General features: G+C 42.1%; 1 long non-coding RNA gene across 2 annotated transcripts in view; it reads right to left on the bottom strand.

Moving 5' to 3' along the window:
- LOC102259749 overlaps positions 1–20,683 on the bottom strand; it is a 72,997-nt gene that overhangs the window by 12,552 nt on the left and 39,762 nt on the right. The gene's annotated exons all lie outside the window — the stretch shown is intronic.

Raw genomic sequence — 20,683 nt, 5'->3', positions numbered from 1 at the left:
TCCCCTTCCCCTCCCCTCTCCCTCCTCCTCCTCCTCCTCCTCCTCTAGCTCTGCCATGTCCTGTCTCCCTCCTCTGTGCTCAGCTAGAGGGTGAGAAGGCAAATGAGATAAGAGTATGAAGAATGGTCTGTAGACTTAACCCAGGAAGTACCTACACTTGAAATAAAGTGCAATTTGATACCCCTAAAGATTTTCTACAAGGTGACTGGGTGTGTGGGGGTTGGGGGCATGGCAGTGGACATGTGTGGTGTGACATCTGCTGCTCTCCTTACTTGCTCAGGAAGCTCTATGCACCCCTCTGCGTGCACACGCGCCCGCGCGCACACACACACACACACACACACACACACCCCATCCTCTTCACCAAAAATGCAGTCGGGACAGTACTTCAGAGAAGGCTGCCTGAGGGGGTCTGAAGGAGGAGACTTGGTCAGGTAAAGAAGGTGCCCCAGAAATAATGCCTTGTGCCTGTGAAAGCTGGAGGAGGAGGAGGCACCGCTGCCGATGCAGTAACATCAGCATCTCACAGCAGCCCCTTCGGGTCCTTCTTGTAAGTCCTTGCTAAGTACCGGTCTGGTATTAATAGTCCCTGATGTGCCAGCAGCAGTATATCCTTAGAAGACTGGCTCAATGTAGCCCAGACCCTCTCACCTCCCAGCACCCTCTCTGAGCCTAGTAATGTTCAACTTTTAATGTTACTGTGGCCTCTTAGGTACCCGCAGGCTAGCCAGGTCTGGGGATATTTGGATTACACAGCAAACCTACAAAAATAAAAGGTTTTTGTCTTATTATTTTACAATTCAAACCATGCTCCCTGCTCCTTTGCAGCCTGCATTCCCAATTTCTCAATGAAACACAGCATGGTGGAGTCACCTCACTGCTCCTCGCCCCACACTTGGCTTTGACCCAGTGCCCAGCGCGTCAGCATGCCCTCACCTCTGGGAGCAGGCAACTACAGATTACACAACGTTTGTACTTTAGCATAAATGACACGGTTTCTTATTTGTTTTTTTGTTCAAGTTCTCAGTTGATTTTTGAAGAGTGAGGTTGATTTTCTGCATGCAGAACAACATTGAGGGTTTGGAAAAGTTTTGGTCTAGGACAGTGGTTGGCAAACTGCGGCTCTCGAGCCACACGTGGCTCTTTGGCCCCTTGAGTGTGGCTCTTCCACAAAATACCGACTTCTGCGCATGGGCCACAAAGTTTCAATCGCACTGTACATGCGCGCCCGCACGTGGTATTTTGTGGAAGAGCCACACTCAAGGGGCCAAAGAGCCGCGTGTGGCTCGCGAGCCGCAGTTTGCCGACCACTGGTCTAGGCAATCCACAACCAACATGAAAGTGTTTATAAAACCAAATGGTGAGCTTTGACCATTGAAGGGCCAGACTGGGGAGGGGAGGAGGGACCATCTGATGCCGGGAGAGCCAACCACGGAGGAATCAGGGCCGGGCTGGGACACGCTGGAGGCAAGAGCAGTCAGCCACAGGACAGGGCTCCCAGAACCCAGCAACGGCCTAGAGGGCGACACAGAGTGTGATGGGGTGGGCACAGCACTGCAAAACAGGGGCTGCTGGTCCAGCCCCTTGAACTCACTTTAGCTTGCACTGTGATGACGGCCCTTCCCACCCCTCTCTGCTCCTGTGCCCTCTGATATCTGTTGATGCTTGGTTTCTGCTCGCTGGCCTCATTTCTCTCTTTCTAAGGTGTGACCTCTTCTGCACAAGTTCAGGGCTAATGCCAATGCTTCAAAGGGAGATTGCTCAAACTGAGCCTGAGCTGACACTCAGCAGGTAAACAGCAGCCTGGCATGCGAGCTGCTAAACATTTGGACCCTTGAGTTACACTCAACCTGGGGAGAGGCCTGGCCCCGTGAGAGGTCAGCGGCGGGGTCAGGTCATTCCTTGCCCTCACGATCCGTATTATTTCAATCGGTATTTTTTCTTTCTCTCTTTCTTCCTCTCTTTCCCCCTTCCTTGCCTATACTGTTGAATACAAAGTGAATTGAATGTGTGTTTTGATGTGTCTCAACTGCATTTCAACCTTGCTCTTTATTCCTGTGTATGTCTTAGGTCTGGGCTTCCCCAGTGGTTGCTAATCCTCAGCTTAGCTCAGACGCCAGGGTTCCTGCCACTCACCCACCCACATCAGCACTGTGAACACCGACATGTGACACCCCGTTTGGAAAGCAGTGCCGGTAACAACATCCTCGGGCTTTGTTCTGTCCCATTGAGGCCTAGCCAGGGACTCCTCACGCCCATTCACCCAAACAGCAGACCTCTCAGACCCTCTCATCAACACTGTGTTTTGCCATCCATCTCTAACATATTTTGGTTACAAGTAAGGTTGCCACATTTAGTAAATGAAGATGCAGGACATTGGAGGATTGGTTTTGCCCGTCTGGTGTGACTCAGTGGTTGAGCATCGACCCGTGAACCAGGAGGTCATGGTACGATTCCCAGTCAGGGCACATGCCCGGGTTGTTGGCTAGATCCCCAGTGTGGGGCATGCAGGAGGCAGCCGATCAATGATTTTCTCTCATCACTGATGTTTCTATCTCTCTCTCCCTTCCCTTCCTCAGTCAGGGCACATGCCCGGGTTGTTGGCTAGATCCCCAGTGTGGGGCATGCAGGAGGCAGCCGATCAATGATTTTCTCTCATCACTGATGTTTCTATCTCTCTCTCCCTCTCCCTTCCTCTCTCTCAAATCAATAAAACATATTTAAAAAAATTAAAGAGAGGACTGGTTTCAACATAGGACTACATGTTTCATAAAGTTTTCCTTGTCTGAAAAAAATGTGTGTAGAGAAGCATTGTGCATGATTCACCCCTCACCCCCAACATTTATCAGGGACTTGTTCCAAGCCCTTGGGTTACAGAGGGTTACAGAGATGAGCAGGACACGGTCGCTGCCCTCAAGCAGCTCCTGTTCTGCTGGGAGAAACAGACACACCAGTAGACAGCTATAAAACAATGTGGCCTGTGTCCTGACCGGGCCATCATGACCATCCAGAGCACATTCATGGGAAATGGTTCAGTTTGAAATGTTGCCTTCGTTGAAAGTAACGTAATGAATGGTATTATGTAGTGGAATAAATGCCAACTATGACCCCACTAACATAAACTACAAAGATGCCTTTAAAATGAACAGAATTTGCAAATGTTAATATATTCCACACATTTTAAATGGTAATAAGACTTTACCACAAACGCCTCAGTGCAATCAGAAAAAAAAAGTGATATTTAATGAGAAAAGGCCTTTCATTAAGTCACTGAAAGATAATCTATTATGTAACCTGATGCTCAAATTCATAGAAAATAATTTTTCAAATAGATGTGACATTTAAATTGTTAAATAAGTCTTTTGGGATATAGCAATTGGCACAATGGCTGGGACAGGAAACATTTATGAAATAAAAAAGAAAGGAAGGGAGGGCGGGAGGGAGATGGCTAGTTAGAACACTTAGGTTCTAGTCTTGGCTTTGTCACAAAGTAACCAGGCACCTTAGATAAGTTGGTTAACCTTCCTGGGAATTTATTTCTTAACTAGTAAAATTAGGGGGTCGAATTTATGGGTTTCAAACTTTATTTAGCTGTAGCACCCTTTGTTCACCCTTTGTTCAAATGAAGTATTAACTTTGAATATGTTAAGTGGAAGTACATATGTGTGGTGGGGGGGTTGTGTGTATTATGTGGTGTATGTGGTGTGGGTAGATGGTGGGTATGTGGTGGGGGGCATTTATGGTGTGTGGAGGTGATGATGTATGGTGTGTATTGTGTGTGTTGTGTGCTCTATGTGTGGGGTGTGTATGTGATGTATACATGTGTGGTGTGTGCTTATGTGGTATGTGTTATATGTAGGTGAGGTATGTGTGTATGTTGTGGGTGTGGTGGGTATGGGTGTGTGTGTGTTGTGTGGTGTGTTAGGGGTATAATCTTGGTTCTTTCCTATGTTCCCTGCCTCTGGTGACCCCAGAGTCACCTCCTCCAAGAAGTGAAGTCTGAGGGCTACTGGCCTAGAGGATCCCTGAGGTCACTTCCAGCTCTCACACCGGATGCTTCTATTATTGCAAACCCCGCAGCCACAGAATGGTGGCTGAGGAGATGTCGAGGAAAACCTAGCCCATCTGTGGAGAGAGAAGGCAGAAAAGTGGGACATTTTGAACGGATCAAACACGATAGCATGCCTGAGAAGCCAGGGACAGACGCCAGAGCTGCTCTTTATTCTGGTTCACTTTTAGATTAGGTTCTTAAATGAGGAAAATATAAATTATTTCAGACCCAGAGACAGGCCTTCCAGAAAAATCCACAGGGCAACATTACCAGCGCAGAGAGCTGGCTTTTCCCAGCCTTCTCTGTGTAATGCTCGCAGCCAAAACACCGCAAAGGAGAGCGGCAGTCTTGAGAAAGTCCTGCTATTAATACCTACTGATAACAAAAGTGGTTATGATGGAAGCTGAGCGAACAAAAACACATTTGCCCAACTCCAAACCTCAAGCACATTTTCCATCATCTGCAGCAGACTGAACCGCTCGCTCAGAGCAGATGCTTGTCTTTGCTCATTTGTGGACGCTGCTTCGAGCCTGTGTTGGGAGAAGAGAATCTGAGGTCTCCACGGGCAAGTGTCTGAGGGAGACGGCAGGTCTGCTCCTAGGACGGCTTTGGGGCTGGTGCCACAGAGGCCTCTGTGTTTATACAAAGTGTCCCCCAGTAACACTAAGTACACATTTCTCGGAGGAAGGCTCCAGAAGGCGGAGCACGGCTGAGCTGAGCCTTCACAGTCTTATGACTCAAGCCTTGGCCAAAACCACTTCCATACACTCGCTATGAGCTTCAGCCTGCGTTAGTGCAAAACCACATGCCATCTGGAAATGGCTTTGGGGAACTCATGCACTGGGAGAGTGAGCTCTAAAACTCTACCCTCCCAAAGCCCAGCCACCACAACTGATCACGTTGTCAGCCCTAACAGTTTTCTAGAGAAGAGATTGGAAAATGGTTACGTGAGCTCTGCATACCAAGTCAGCAGAAGAGGCCTGATTTGAGCTTCTGGCTTCGAATCTTGCACTTAATAAACTATTCCAGCCACTTCTTTGTACAAATTACTTCCATAGAGTGTGGGGAGAAACCACTGTCAACAGCATGCATTTATACACAAGTCCAAACCGCATAACATTTCATTTTTCTCAACAAAGCCCTCTGTGCCGAGGGACTAACTGTGGCTCTCGGAGGAGTACTTGTAGCCTTCCTTTGAGCGTCTGGCAGGAAGGAATCGGATTTTCTGCTGGATCAGTATTAGCTAAAATGTTTGTCCTTATATATTCCCTGGAGTTTTCTATGCTTTGTTGGATCAGCTCTTGTCCTTGCTGGCAGTAGCCTGAAATCACTGCTAGGGAGCTTGAGTTACACCAGAGTTGTGAAGTCACCCAGGAAAGCTCTTGTTTAGACTGGAATTAAAGACCTTGACAGGATACTTAAGCTTTCCCTTCTCTTTGTCCAAACTCCTAAGGATGGGGCTCCCCGGCTGGTCCATACACATCTGTATTATGTCTACTCAAGATGAGCTTCAGTCACCCAGAGCAGCATCTTTAAACAGAGTGCAGTCTGGCTACAAAGCAATGTCTACCGTGTGATTCATATGTGGTTATAACATATATGCTAAGACAGGAAGGCAATTCCCAAATCGGTAACAGTGTCTTTCCTTCACCTTCTGTATTTTCCAAAATTTCTACAATAAGCAGATATTACTCTTACAGTAGAGGGGAAAGTGTGTGTGTGTGTGTGTGTGTGTGTGTTGAATGTTATGTGATTGTAATGCCATAACCAGCACAGCATGGACTTTGGAGTTTGCTCTCTAGAGAGCTCAAGCTCCCAAACCTAGACTGTTCATTGCATTTCCTAGAAAGTGCTCCTGGTCTCTATCTTCCTGTTATTCAAAAAATTTTATCAACCTCCGACTTTCCTTCAGTAGTGGAAATAACTTAGGAAACATTGGCAAATGTTCCTAATTAGGGTGAAACCAGCAGAAAATGATGGAAGCTTGAACAATAACTTAATCTTTATCCATTTTATTTTACACGTACTTATGCTTAATTGATTCTAGAACATGCTTATTATCAAAGGGCTGACCATTGCTGACACTTTGATGTATTTCTCTTCTTCCACTGAGCTGATGCTAAACGCTGCCCAGGCCTATGCCTCTGGAATGCAGGGCCTGGGAGGTTTCTGTTCCAGTTGTCTAGACAGAACCTTGAATGTCATTCTTTCTCAGTACATCAGGGGGACGGGAATGGGCTACATGATTCTGTCTTCCTGCCTAACCCTCTTTAAAACTCAAAGGAAAAACATTATTTGTATAAGGCTGTCCAAATAAATCTGATATTGTGCCCAGATTCTGATTTACAAAGATCAGTAAGATGGATTTGAAAAGAAAAATGAATAGCCTTCGCTGGTTTTGCTCAGTGGATAAAGCATTGGCCTGCGGACTGAAGGGTCCTAGGTTTGATTCTGGTAAAGGGCACGTGCCTGGGTTGTGGGCTCAATCCCCAGCAAGGGGCATGCAGGAGGCAGCCAATCAATACTTCTCTCTCATCATTGGTGTTTCTATCTCTCTCTCCCTCTCCCTTCCTCCTTGAAATCAATCAAAATATATTTAAAAATAATAATAATATTTTAAAAAGAAAAATGAATAATAAAGATACAGCATGCAGAGCACTTTGATAGACATAAGCAGAGACTGCAGCCAGGAGCACAGCAGAGGAGGCCTGGGGACACCTCTCCATGGCACCCCTGCATTCCTCCAGTTGTTGAGTTCTTGAGAGCACTGACTCCTGGAACCAGCCAGTGCAGATTCGAACCCAATTCTGTCATTTACTTGCTAAGTGGCAGTGAAAAACATGGCTGAAGTTTTCTGAGTCACAGGGTACTGACCCTTCCTGCTCACCACCCCCCTCCCCGCCTTCTCATAGGGTTTGTAAGAGAATGAATGACTCAAGATAAGGTCAATGAAGCCCAGTGGTGGCCCACGGGAACATTCCTGAAATTGGTAGCATGACTGTGTCCTATCAGCTTCCTCCTCAGGGATCCTGAACTGGCACCATCGCTGGTTCCCAGAGACGAGAACTTGAACCTGAAGACAGAGGTTCTGATGACTCAACACAGCTGCCTAAGCAGGTTAACCGAAGGCTGAAGTGGACACATCACAGAGCTCTAACCTGCTTCCTCACTGTGCTTAGCCGGGTTGGGTGAGAGGCAGAGGGGAATACAGTTTTGAAAATGACTGGCCAGCTGTGGGTTCAGGAATGGACACTCAGCCCCGGCCTGCCTTTGCCTCTGAGGCAGACTTGTTGAGTGGTACAGCAAATATTGGCATGGGCTTCATAATGCCAACTGAGCCCTCCTGTTTACCGGCATCATTGCACCAGGAATCCACACACAAACTATCACCTCATTTGCTGAGATGGAAGAGCGTGGGGAGGAGAACTGATATTTTTTTGTGGTTCTTCTGTACATCAGACACTCTGTAAGACACCTTCACCCAGTCTCTCATAGAATCGACACAATCATCCTGTGAGGTTTGTAGGTACAATACTCTCACCCCAACCTTACAGAGGAGGAAGGACACTGAGGTTGCTGATAGGATGAAACTGGCCTAGCCCACAGTTAGCGATGTGTGAAGTGGTGTTGAACCCTTATGTAATTAGCACCAAAGACTGTTTTCCCAACACTTACACGGTAGTTTGATGTAGAGTAGTGCCAAGAACCAGGAAGTCCTCTACGCAGCAGCTAAAGTACACAGCACCGACCTCACGGACTGAAAAGGGGCCCTTTCCCAGGGGTTTGCTCGGGGATTTTTCCCCCCTGCATGAAGCAGGAAAGATATCAGGTTTCCTCCATGATGAAAGTAAATCTCATTGATTCCCAGTAATGCTTTCCAATAAGAACAATTTGTTCAGACCTGCCTGTTCACCATTTAGAACCTATTTTGTCTTGGTCTCCTCCAAACCGGGTGCCACCATGTCATCAAGGGTTGGGATCTTACGCAGAGAGAAGATAGGTTTTGAGTGCTTCTCTAAAGATACAGAGAAAAGGCTTACCTTGATCCCCAACTCTAAAAGTGAAGAAATTGTTTTGGGAACTCAAGAGTTATGTCAACGAGGCCTCGCTCAAATTCACATTTGAATGTAGAATCCCTTTGTGAGTGTTGTCTACTTACTAACTCACTGGGAAGAAGAAGTTCACTGAAAAATTGCAAACGTGACTTACAAGTAAAAATGTATTCTTTTCTTTTCCCTTCCTAAAAGAATTTAGGGCAATTCATTTTGAGTATGAGATCAGTGACACAAGGAGGATGTTTAAAAATTTGAGTCGGATGCTTCCTTTATCTGTTCTTTACTCTCAGAGCTCTGTGCTGCTCTCTTTGACCTCTTACTCGTACTTATTGGCCAACAATGAGACGTGATCGTTAAGAGCCCTGCTGGATCCTGCATGGGAAGTACTTTGTAAATTGTTCTGAAGCAATGGAGTCGTTCCCACTATTATCCATTAGGGCATTTCAGAGAAGATGGGTTTTGGTACGTAGACACTCCAGTCTCGTCTTAATGGTGAAGGGTAAAGTGTACCGCAGTGCAGCTTAAAGAGCCCACAGTGAGCTAGGACAGATAGTCCCGGCAGCACAGCCTAGGATACCAAGGTTTGGAGAGTTAAAAAGACTTCCAAACACAGTGATTAAAAGTCAATGTTTTAAAAATGTCCTCATATGAGTTTAAATAGGAAAAAAATTTTTTCAAAGCCAAAGCCATTCATAAGTTAAGTTTTAATAATTTAGGCAGCTAGCAAATGAACGTTATTAAACTCAAAACTGGCATTAATGGAAATTTTCCATTAAAGTCTTTTTTTCCCCCTATGCAACACTCAAAATGCTTAGACATTAACCAGTTGCTATGAGGACTGTGTTGTTTATTATTATTTCATATCATGAAACTTCAGGCTGTGGGATTATTTTCACAATTAAATTTTAGAATGTTATAGTTGGCTATAAAGATGCAGCTTTGCCAAATTTGGGTATGCCTTGTTTCAGCCTCTCCCCAGATCAATTGCTATAATGACATTTTATGAGAGAGGAAGTTTTCACGAGACATAATTTTGGAAACAGGCAGGGATACCCAGATGTTGTGCTGCCTTTTGAGTTCCCAAATCCTTTTCTGTTTCCCTGCCACTTGAGTCTAATCATGATTAAGTATGCCTGGAATAAGTGCCAGAGTTCTTTTCAGCATTTTATAAATCAGACACCCAAATGCCAATCCTCTAAATATAGATAAAATGACAGGCACTGAGACAAACAAACACAGGAAACCAGAGATGATGTGAATGGGGTAGATTTTTCTGAAACCCTCCTTTGTAAGCAGAATTAGGAGTCGGGCAAGGGAAGCCCTCATTTTTTTCTATAATAAGGTATCTTTTATCCATAAAGGTGTCTCCAGCAGTGACTACTCTGAATGCATCCATCCACACACTCCAATCCTATATCTTTTGTGACTAAAAGATATGCTTTTGCAGTATGGCTGCCTGAAAGATGGGTGAGGAGGGGAAGAGGAAGGTGATGGGCAGTCTGAAGCCTCAGAACAGGAAAACAAGAGGCGCACATCTTCTCGACCTTGGCCATTGGACATAACAATAGAGGATGGTCAGAATAACCACTAGTCCTTGGCCAACAGACTCTGGGACATATTACTGGGTTTATAGATAATGTGAGAGAAAGGCCATGCTCCCTGAGCAAGCATCTACTTTTTGAGTCCTGACAGTTTACATTTTGTAGTCACGAGGGCAGAGGTGAAGGGTAGATGTCACATATTAGAAAAATGCTGTGTAAATGGTGCAACATTTTGGAGCAAATATCATGGGTTCAATTTCTAACTACCACGTAGGGCTGTCGAGCCTTGGGCAATCGTCTTTAACAGCTTTGTGCCTTAGTTTTCCCATCTGTAAAGTGGGGATCATCACACTATCTGCCTTACAGAGTTCTTGAGAAGATTAAATAAAAAGATATGGGTAAAGTGCTAAGTCTGTGGGTAGCATTGTGTGTGAGTTATTATTTGTTGACTACCCAGAACCCATGTTAAATGCTTTCATATAATATTTTATTTTATCTTTATAACAAACTTAAAAGGTAGGTAATATTATTTCCATGTTAAAATTAAAGACATTGAGGCTCAGAAAGATTAAGCAAATTTCTCAGGTGTACACGGGTAAGTGGCCTCACTACAACGCATTGAATCCGGGTGTGTCTGCTCCAGCATTATGGCAAACACCATTGGTGTCCCCGGCTAACTTCAGCTGCTGCTTGATAAACATTTACATTATCGTCTAGAATATTATATTTCCAAACAATTCTATTGATTAGAAAATTATTCCTCTCTCCATCATCATTGGTCTAACTCAGTGGTCGGCAAACTCATTAGTCAACAGAGCCAATATCAACAGTACAACGATTGAAATTTCTTTTGAGAGCCAAATTTTTTAAACTTAAACTATATAGGTAGGTACACTGTTATTAACTTAATTAGGGTACTCCTAAGGCTTAGGAAGAGCCACACTCAAGGGGCCAAAGAGCCGCATGTGGCTCGAGAGCCGCAGTTTGCCGACCACTGGTCTAACTCATTAAAATTGATAGCTAGCATTAGACTAATGTGTTTGACACCTGAAGTTGAGTCACTCCGGACTTTGAGAGAAAGGCCTATGTGTCATGAGTTTTGGTGCAGTTGGAAAGAAAGAGAACTGTGCTCCTTCCTTCCTCCCTCACCAGACAGGAAGGGCCAGCAAATAAGCAGCTGCCTCTTAACAAAGTGACAAAGCTGGGGGCAGCCTTCTGCCAGCCCCATGACCAGGCAGCCATTGTAAATGTGGGCTCTCCTTTGGGGACCCCAAAGCACTCAGGAATGTGGAAACAGGGCTTCCTCACCAACAGCACTCGAGCAGGAAGCAGGCCTTCCTGACAGGCTGCCTTGCTCAGCTTCCTGGTTACAGAAGAAAGAGAAGGAAGAAAAGCAACAGAAAAAGACTAACTTAAAAATAATAATAAAACAACGACAGTGTTAAAATAACACAATGATTTGAAGTTTGAGTTTCTAAGAGGTATTTATCCCTTCCATCTGCCAAATGTTGGCAAAGTCCTTTAGAAGCTTCTCTAAGATCCTTCTGCTTGGATGGGGGCCCTGGGAGTGGGAGAAGAGGGCGGCTCTGGCTGGAGCAAGGGGGGGGGGGGTCATTTCTAGAAGACCTAGCAGCTAGGACTCTATACTACCATCAGAGGAAGGCTTGCAAGGGCCTGGTGTCTGTAGGGCATTTGGGCTGGGTATGGCCAGAGAAACAACTCATTATTACATCAAAAGATGAGCTTGTGACCTTGACTTCATAGGCCTCTTCACCTAGCCAAGGATACTAACTAAAGCAATACTTGAACACATCCAAACTAGTATCTAAGATGAAAATAATGACTAGGCAGAAGGGGCCACTTACTATATTGGAGAAATGCTCCTAGACAATTTCTTTATACATGGCCCTCTTTGAAAACAATAGTGTGTAGAGGCATAGAACTGATTGGCTAGTTATTCATGTTACAAAGATTTTTCCTTACAAAAATTATCTTCTTGTCTTTTCTAAAAAGCAAATTAAAAAAACAAAACAAAACTGCATATGTCTAGCCACACAATTGCCAATAATACACCTTGCTTTACCCAAGATTCCCAAATGAGAATCTTACATGGCTGCTTCAGTGTCATCTGGGTGTTTATTAAAAAGAATTTGTGAGTCTTTCACCAATCTTACTGAATCAGAATCTCTGGAGATGAGAATCTGTATTCTTAACTGCTCCAGGTGATTCTGAGTGAGAGTAGAATTGGAAATAAATTTTCACACAACATTGATTTCTGAAATGTTGCATTATCTGATTAAAAATTGACTTAAAAAAGAAAAAAAGGCAAATAGATGAGGTTACTTTATTTTTTTAAAAATTACCTAATCATGAAATATTTTTAAACATATGGAAGAGTACAAAACATATTAAGAGACTTTGGTGTATCCACCAACTCTATTCCTTATCCATTTTATTGACTTGCTTCCCCACCAGTGGTGTATTGGTAAATCAACTCTCTGTTCTTGATTTATTTCCACAACAGTACTTTTATAGCTTGAGATTTTGTGAAATTGCTTGCTTTGTGTGACCATATTTCCCACTAGATTGATGTTCCAAGAAGACAGGAAAATATTCATCTTATTCATTTATCATTGTATTCTCAGCATCTAGCACAGTGCCTGGCACTTAGTAAGTGCTCAATAGATACCCATTGAATGAATGAATAGACATATGTCCATCCCAAATGCTATATTCCATTGGGGGTAGAAAATAAAATAATTTTATAAAATAATGATAATGATAGACAATATTCTTGGTTGGCAAAATTCAAGATTCCAGAGTCAAAGTAGTTACAAACTATTTCTTGTTTTTTTAGTGTTTTTTTTCATAAAAGGGAATTAGATTTTGTCAAAAGCTTTTTCTGCACCAATTGGGATGATCATGTAATTTTTTCCCCTTCATTCTGTTGATGTGATGTATCATAATGATCAATTTTTGTATGTTGAACTATCTTTGCATACCAACAAACTTGGAATAGAGTGAAACTATCTTAACATAATAAAAGCTATATATCATATGCATTGCTGAAAAACTGAAAGCTCTTCTCTAGATAAAAACAAAGCAAAGATGTCCCCTTCTACCACTATTATCAATACAGTATGAGTAGTTTTAGCGAAAACAATTAGGCCAAAAAAAAGTAATAAAAGGCATCCTAATTGGAAAGATGGAAGTAAGATGATCTCTGTTCACAGATAATATCTTATATGTAGAAAACTTTAAAGTTTCCACAAAAAAGTGTTAGAAATAATTAATGAATTTAGCAAAGTAGCAAGATCAAAGTCAACACGCAAAAATCAGCCATATTTCTATACATGAACCATGAACAATCTGAAAATAAAATTGTAAAAACAATTTCATTTACAATAGCATCAAAAAGAATAAAATTCTCAGAAATTAACTTCACGAAACAGGTGAAAGACTTGTACAATGAAAACTACAAGACATTGCTAAAAGAAATTACAGAAGACATAATAAATAGAAACACATCTCATGTTCATGAATTGGGAAACTTAATAAAGTTAAATTTTCAATGTTTCAACAAATAATCTACAGACTGAATACAATCCCTATCAAAATTCCAATGACAATTTTTTATAAAAATAGAAGAACCTGCCCTAAAATTTATATAGAATCTCATGGGACACTAAATAGCTAAAACATTCTTGAAAAAGAACAAAACTAGAAGACTCACTCTTTCTGATTTTAAAACTTACTACAAAATACAGTAATAAAAACAGTGATTTGGCATAAATACATATATACACCAATGGAACGGAATAGAAAGCCCAGATATAAACCCTCACGTATATGATCAAATGATTTTTGGTAAGGGCACCAACACCATTAAATGGGGACAAGACAGTCTTTTCAACAAATGGTGCTGGGAAAACTGGATATCCACATGGGAAAAAATTAATTTGGATCCTTACCTTATACCACATGGAAAAATGAACTCAAAATGGACCAAGAACCCAAATGTAAGATCTAAAACAATAAAACTCTTGGAAAATAACACAGGACAAGAACTTTACCCCATGAGACTTGGCAATGATTTATTGGATATGACACCAATGGCACAGGTAACAACAACAAAATTGGACTTATGAAAAATAAAAATTTTGTGCATAAAGAGACAAATCAACAGGGTAAAAAGGTAATCCACAGAATGGGAGAAATATTTGCAAGGCATATACCTGATACAGGATTAATATCCAGAATATATAGAGAACTCATAGAACTCAACAACAAAACAACAATGGGCAAAGGGAATGAAAAGATTCAGAAATGGGCGAAGGAATTGAAGACATTTCTCCAAAGAAGATATACAAATGGCCAATAACATAAGGAGATGCTCAACATCACTAATGATTAGGAAAATGCAAATCAAAACTACAATGAGATACCACCTGATACCCATTAGGATGGCTACTATCAAAAAAACCCCCCCAAAACAGCTCTAGCTGGTTTGGTTCAGTGAATAGAGTGTCGGCCCTGGGACTGAAGGGTCCCAGGTTTGATTCAGGTCAAGGACATAGACCTCAATTGCAGGTTCAATCCCTGGCGCTTGTCAGGGTGTGTGCAGGAGGCAACCAATTGATGTGTCTCTCTCACATTGATGTTTCTCTCTCTGTGTCTCTCCCTTCCACTCTCTCTAAAAATCAATGGAAAAATATCCTCAGATGAGGATTAACAACAACAACAACAACAATAAAAAACAAACAGGAAATAAATGTTGCCAAGGATGTGGAGAAATTGGAACCCTTGTGTACTATTGGTGAGAATGTAAAATGGTACAGTCACTGTGGAAAAACGGTATGGCAGTTCCTCAAAGAATTAAAAATAGAATTACCATGTCTGGGCCTTCACCAAGCCTGCAAAACAACTTTATGACTGTTTTGGTACCTGCATGGTAATAAGTTTCTGTGTGTGGCAGAATTCAGCTGGAAACTCCCATTCATTGTAAGGAGATGGTGTGGTTATGGCTGTCACTGACCTTAACTATTGAAGACTATGATAGCTACCAATGAAAACCAGTAATTTTGAATATCCAGATTGGCGTAGGTCCGTTTGCCATACCTACCAACTCTGGTAGACTGGAAATGAGTCTGATTTCATTTGATTTTTAAAATTAAAAGAATGTGACATTTCCTTCTACAGTGCCAAGGAGCAAATGCATAACTATTACATGCTTATTCCGTCAGTGCTGCCAATGCCAACATGTGGAGGGTCTCTTTTACAATCACTGTTAATGAAAGTCAGTCTTTTTAATAGTCACACCTGGTGTGTTAGAGACACCCCTTGTTGGCATTGTGTGTCTATAATCTCAGCAAAAATGGATAAAGTTCCTGCCTAGAAAATGTGGGAGAGAAGTCTCTCAGATCTTCTGTGTTGCATGTGGCTCTCCATGTTTTGTCTTGAGATATTCACTTATCCCTTCATTTCTATCCAACTAGGAGATATGAAGCCCCTACAAGCTAGTACTCCATTAGTCCATGCAAGGATTAGAAATATGAGTTAGAGGTAAACCCTGGAACCACTGACTTTATAATCTGCTGAGAAAGAAAGAAATATGTGCCAACATCACTCTATTATACAAACCAGACTTTTAAAATAGAGGGATAAATATCACACTGGGGGAGCTCTGATTGCGGGATGATCAGCCTTCAGAGAGGAGGATGAGGTGACTCTTGAATGAGAAGGCATTTGGTAGAGAATGTAGAGGTTGTTCCATGTGTGAAGAAAGTCCCAGACATAGGAAAGTCCTAAGATATCCAGGGGAAAGTGGGTAGAAGATCACAGCAGGAGGCAAGGTTTGGAAACAAATCTTAACCACACCCAGTGCCGTTTGAACCTGACCCTGAGGAATCCTGCCATATGGGCTGGTGAGGAAACTCAACCTCCATCAGTCCACCAGTTGGGCTGCAACACCAAGAGGATGGGTGTCTTTTCTCTTTTTACCTTATTATCATCATCACAGAGCATAAACTATTTTATCATGCAAGTTGGTAAAAGAAAATGGTGAGTTAGGTATACAAAAGTCCTTTGATATCCTTAGTCATTGTCTTTCCATTATCATCCTCTCGTATGTGAGATTTTTTTTAGCATTTAAAAAATTGAGATATATGTCATATAACATTCAATTCACCATTTTAAAGTATATGCTCTAGGGGGGTTTAGTAGATTCACTATGCTGTGCAGCTACCACCACTGTCTAATTTCAGAACATTTCTATCACCCCAAAAAGAAACCCTGTACCCATTAGCCATTACTCCTCACTTTCCTCTTCCCCCAACCCCTCGCAGCCACTAATCCACTTTCTGTCTCTATGGGTTTTCCTGTGGTGGGCATTTCACATAAGTGGAATCATATGCTACGTGGTCTTTGTATTGGCTTCTCTCACTTAGCATCATGTCTTTAAGGTTTGTCCTCGTCTCATCATGGTCGGTGCTTCGTTCCCTCTTGTGGCTGCATACATGGGCTTTTGAAAGTGGATTCCAGACTGCGAGCTCAGTAAGAGTCTTTCCCTTTGAAGGTGTTTCTTGGAGGTAGAACTTAACCTGAGCTGGGGAGCATGCAGCCCTTTTCTAGGAGGCAATTTCATTGTATACAATTCACCATGTGGACCCAATTTTCTCCCTCTCTGTATGCACTCTTTCTTCTATTCCGTTTGAGAGGCCCCCATAACAGGGGGGCATGCTTTCCAACTCAGCCAGCATATTATAAACAGCTTGCCCAGTCTTTAGCAGGAATGCGACTCAGAGGTGCAATCAAGCAAGTGGCTGTCCTGTAATTAATTCCTTTGCTTTAACATAATAAGCTATCGCAGAGGAGAAATTCTGCTAGACATTCTGTTCATTGTAACTGAACGTAGCCCGGAATTACTAAGCCCACTCTTCTCCGGCACAGTTCACTCAGCTGCTGCACACACAGCAGGGAATCGGAGGCAAATCAGAGCCGTTGAAGCTACAGCTAAATATAATTCGCCGCTCTGTTTCAGAGCTTGGCCCGTGGGGGTGGAGTGAGGCGGAGAGATGGGCTGCCATTGCTCTTTTTCAGCAGGAAGTGGCTGTGTTTCCTTGTATTGTAAGTTATCTCCCCATCGTGAAGATTCCACAACTAGGAAAGCAATGGTCCTCTTGGATCCATTCTAAATGCACGCGTTACCTATCACAGTGTAACAGGGGAAGACGGCTTTATTGTTCAAAGCTCCCATCTCTTTTAACAGGTTATAGTGAACATTAAAAATTTTGTATATTGTGATTTTCTTTTTTTTATAATTGTTACTGTCTAGAAATCTCTTTGCTAACTGATTTTCTAAGTGCTGCCTTAGAATAGATTAAATGCTCAGAAACCAGGGAGTTTCTTCTCACCCAAGTTTCTGGGTGATTTGGCGTGTTTTCTTAGAGAGTTTAGATAGGATTTAATTGTGAGTGCTTGAATGTCTGAGGTAGGGACAGAGGAGAGGAGCTGACGGGTAGTCACAACTTGATGGCAGGACACAATTAATAAGAAAAGTTCAGCATTACTTTTCTCTAAAACATGAAATTCTACTCATGGTCCTTATCGGAACATGGACTAAGAAAAGCATGTCATGTAGCATCATTTGGCTTCAAGAATGTGCTATGAGATCAACAAGGCATGAGCGCTACAAGCCATCCAGTCGTATGGCGCGTGTGGCTGACACACCAGCGTGCCCTCCCATTCTCTCTTGCCTGTCTCCAACAATCACTCACTTTCTCAGACTCCTTTGCATCTAGGAAATGCCACGTGACACAGCTACACACAGAAAGCTTTTGTGACACGAGAGAAAATGTTGCTATTGTGAGCGGCTTCTCTCTTCCTCCTTCCTTGAGAGTGGTGTGAGGCTAGCAGCTACGGCAGCCTCGGGGGCAGTCATCTTGCTCTGATAAGGACAGGCCAAGAGAACTGAGGGTTATTAACCCTGACAACACCCCACTGAGCTGATGATTCAACACCATCAACTGCTCACTTCCAGCCTTTATATTGTGTAAGAAATATAAACCCCTATTTGTTTAAAAACACTTTTAGTAAGTCTTTTGCTGCTTGCATACACCAACTAATACAATGTTGGGATAGAACTTTATTATACTAGTATACCCATCCTCTGCTCCATTAATATTTACTCTAATACTTCTATATAATAGCCACCATTTCCCTCTCTTCTCTCTCCTGTGTATTTTAGTTCTGTGTAAAGTCTGTTTTTATTGTTTCCACGGGTTCTTTTCATGGAAATTTAATAGAAGTTTCAGTTTTAAATTGGGAGGGGGCGGTGAGGAAAGATCTACAAAATCCATTTTGAAAGACATCTATTCATGAGTAGTTTCAATTTCACAATCTAATGTGTGTCACTCCATTTAGATAAAAGTGTTTCTTGGGGCAGTTGCAAACCACACATGGCAGAACGCGTTGTTGTGGGAGAGCAAGAAAGGGAAATTGTGACGGTGTGTAAGTGCAAAGCTGACAACAGCCTGTTTGTGCATAAAAAAACTTTTAGAAACCCATAACCTTTTAGCATCTTCAAATGCCAAAAGCAGAGTGTGGAATAACCAGAGTAGAAAAAAAAATGGGGCCTTAGTCTTGATTTTTGTTACAGTAATACACCTTTAAATTGTCAAGAAATATCTATTTTTAGAAACAAATTAATCTCTAGTTTTAATCATTTTCAAATTATTTCCTTGTATATGTGCTTGTGGCTTGTTTAAGAGAGTCTGGATAGCTGGCAGGCTGTGTTGTCTGTTAAGGATATTGTCCATTGTATCATGTAGTTTCCTGTTTATTTGGACCCTTGGGGGAAATGTTCTGTTTGATCACAGAACTGAGAATATTTATAGCTGAGCAATAGCTTCATTTTTATCTCGCGAATATTGTAGCTGATTTCACTGTCAATAGAATGCTGATTTTTGTTTTATTGGTTTTTTTTTAAATTATCTAAAAAGCGGCACAAGTTTAGCAGCATTAGTACCTATTAGAAAAGAAGGAGTTAATTACGTCAGATTTTCATGTAATGGCTGAGAACGGCACCTCCATTTGATGTTTCCTAGCATTGACTCAGGATATGCAGTGCTAACTAACAGTATATGAATTTTTAAAACTTTACTTTCTGCTATCACCAACTTTAGGCATGTTTGTTTAATGATAATAAATAAAGGTTAATGGGTATTTTAATTAAGATAACAATTATAAAAATATATAATTTCTTTAATATCACAATTGAACTTCATTTTTCACCATGGTCAAGTCCAACCCAGATTCCTTCCCAATGTGGCTCCACCATCTCTAATACACAGCTTCCAGGGCTGCCCTACCACTCTGTATCAGCCTTGCAGAAGAGGAAAGATGCTGGAGCCTGGGGAGGTTTTATGGGCCAGGCTACTCATATTTCATTGGCCAAAAGTCAGCCATAGGGCTACACCCAATTGCAAGGGAAGCTGGGAAATGAAATCTAGCTGTGTGCCCAGGAAGAAGGAGAAAAAGAGTGATCGAAGAGCTAGGCAGTCTCCACCTGACACGAGTTCCTGCTCCCCTGGGCTGTTCAAAGTGATGTTGCTTCTACGGAAAAGGTGTAGAAAAAGTATGCAGATAGTGAAGCCACTCAAACTCGTAGTATTATTCTTTTGTGTTCATTTTTGGGAGTTTTATAAGTGAGTATGTTTTGATCAGACACGACACCATCCAAGAGGGATGCCAGGGAAAGTAGATGGAGAAAGCTTTGCTAGGAAACAGTGTGGTCATTGGAAACGAAATCCTTCTCCTTGGCAGTCTCCATGGGGAATCTACTGGCTATAAACCCTCTGCTGGGGGTGCTGTCCTGGGCATCATTCCCAGCTTTGTTTCAAAGCAACAAGAGAATCTCTTCCTGGGCATGTTTCCTGGTGATACTTTGAAAGCCTGCAATCAGAAAATGAACAGACTGTAATCTACTTTTAATTCCAATTTGAAAAGTGGTAGGATATGCTCAGACAAAAACCAAACAAGAACAGACCTTGATTGGCTATAGAAACAATATTTATCTTGGAGTGTTGACCGCATAGCATTATTCTTGTTGGCCTCATATCAGTTTTTTATTTAAATATATAAAAAATTAAACATATCCATGTAGATATCAAAAACCCTGCCTGTGTTAGGATCATGCCTTTTAAACAGTATTTAGCACCTCAAGCCGTTGGGTCCTGCACCACTTTTTCATTTTATGGAGACTAAAGAAAGGCTGGCTTATTTTGTCTCTTTGGCTCTTGGACACCTGGGAGTTCTTAAAAGAGCTGGGAATGGTCCCTGAAGAATGATGCTTGGGCAACTTAGCAGAAGAAAGCTGAGGGCATCAGAATGAGTGGAAGTCCTGAATGTGGAAAAGAAAAAACAAGGTTTGGGAAAAGAAATGTGAACAATGTCAAGGAAGAGGTACCTTGACTTCATACATTCATTTCTTTAACAAGTATTTTAAACAATTCAGCGAGTCTGATACTGAGGTAGGAATTATTAGAGGTAGGGGTGGAGAGAAGACAGGGAGGAAATAGAAAATAACTTTAAAACAGTTCCTGATTTTAAACAATTCAGCGAGTCTGATACTGAGGTAGGAACTATTAGGGGTAGGGGTGGAGAGACGACAGGGAGGAAATAGAAAATAAGTTTAAAACAGTTCCTGGTTGCGGGCTCAATCCCCAATGGGGCCTTGTCAGGAGGCAGCTGATCAATGATTCTCTTTCATCATTGATGTCTTGATCTCTCTCTCCCTCTCCCTTCCTCTCTGAAATCAATAAAAATATATTTTAAAACACGCACAAAAAGTCTCTGATATCAAGAGGTTACAATTTAATAAGAGAAGAGAACTAAATATGCAAGACAGTATAGGGTTTTGTTTCAAGAAGAACTGGAAGACATGAAAGAAATTGAACAGTAAAATCTAAAGCAAATCAATCACCCATGAATCCTATTGATTTCTTTCTATCCCAAGAAGCCTTGGCCATTCAACCCCA

Source organism: Myotis brandtii, unplaced genomic scaffold, assembly GCF_000412655.1.
Source record: "Myotis brandtii unplaced genomic scaffold, ASM41265v1 scaffold59, whole genome shotgun sequence".
Taxonomy (NCBI): Eukaryota; Metazoa; Chordata; class Mammalia; order Chiroptera; family Vespertilionidae; genus Myotis; species Myotis brandtii.
This window is presented reverse-complemented; position numbering and strand designations above follow the sequence as displayed.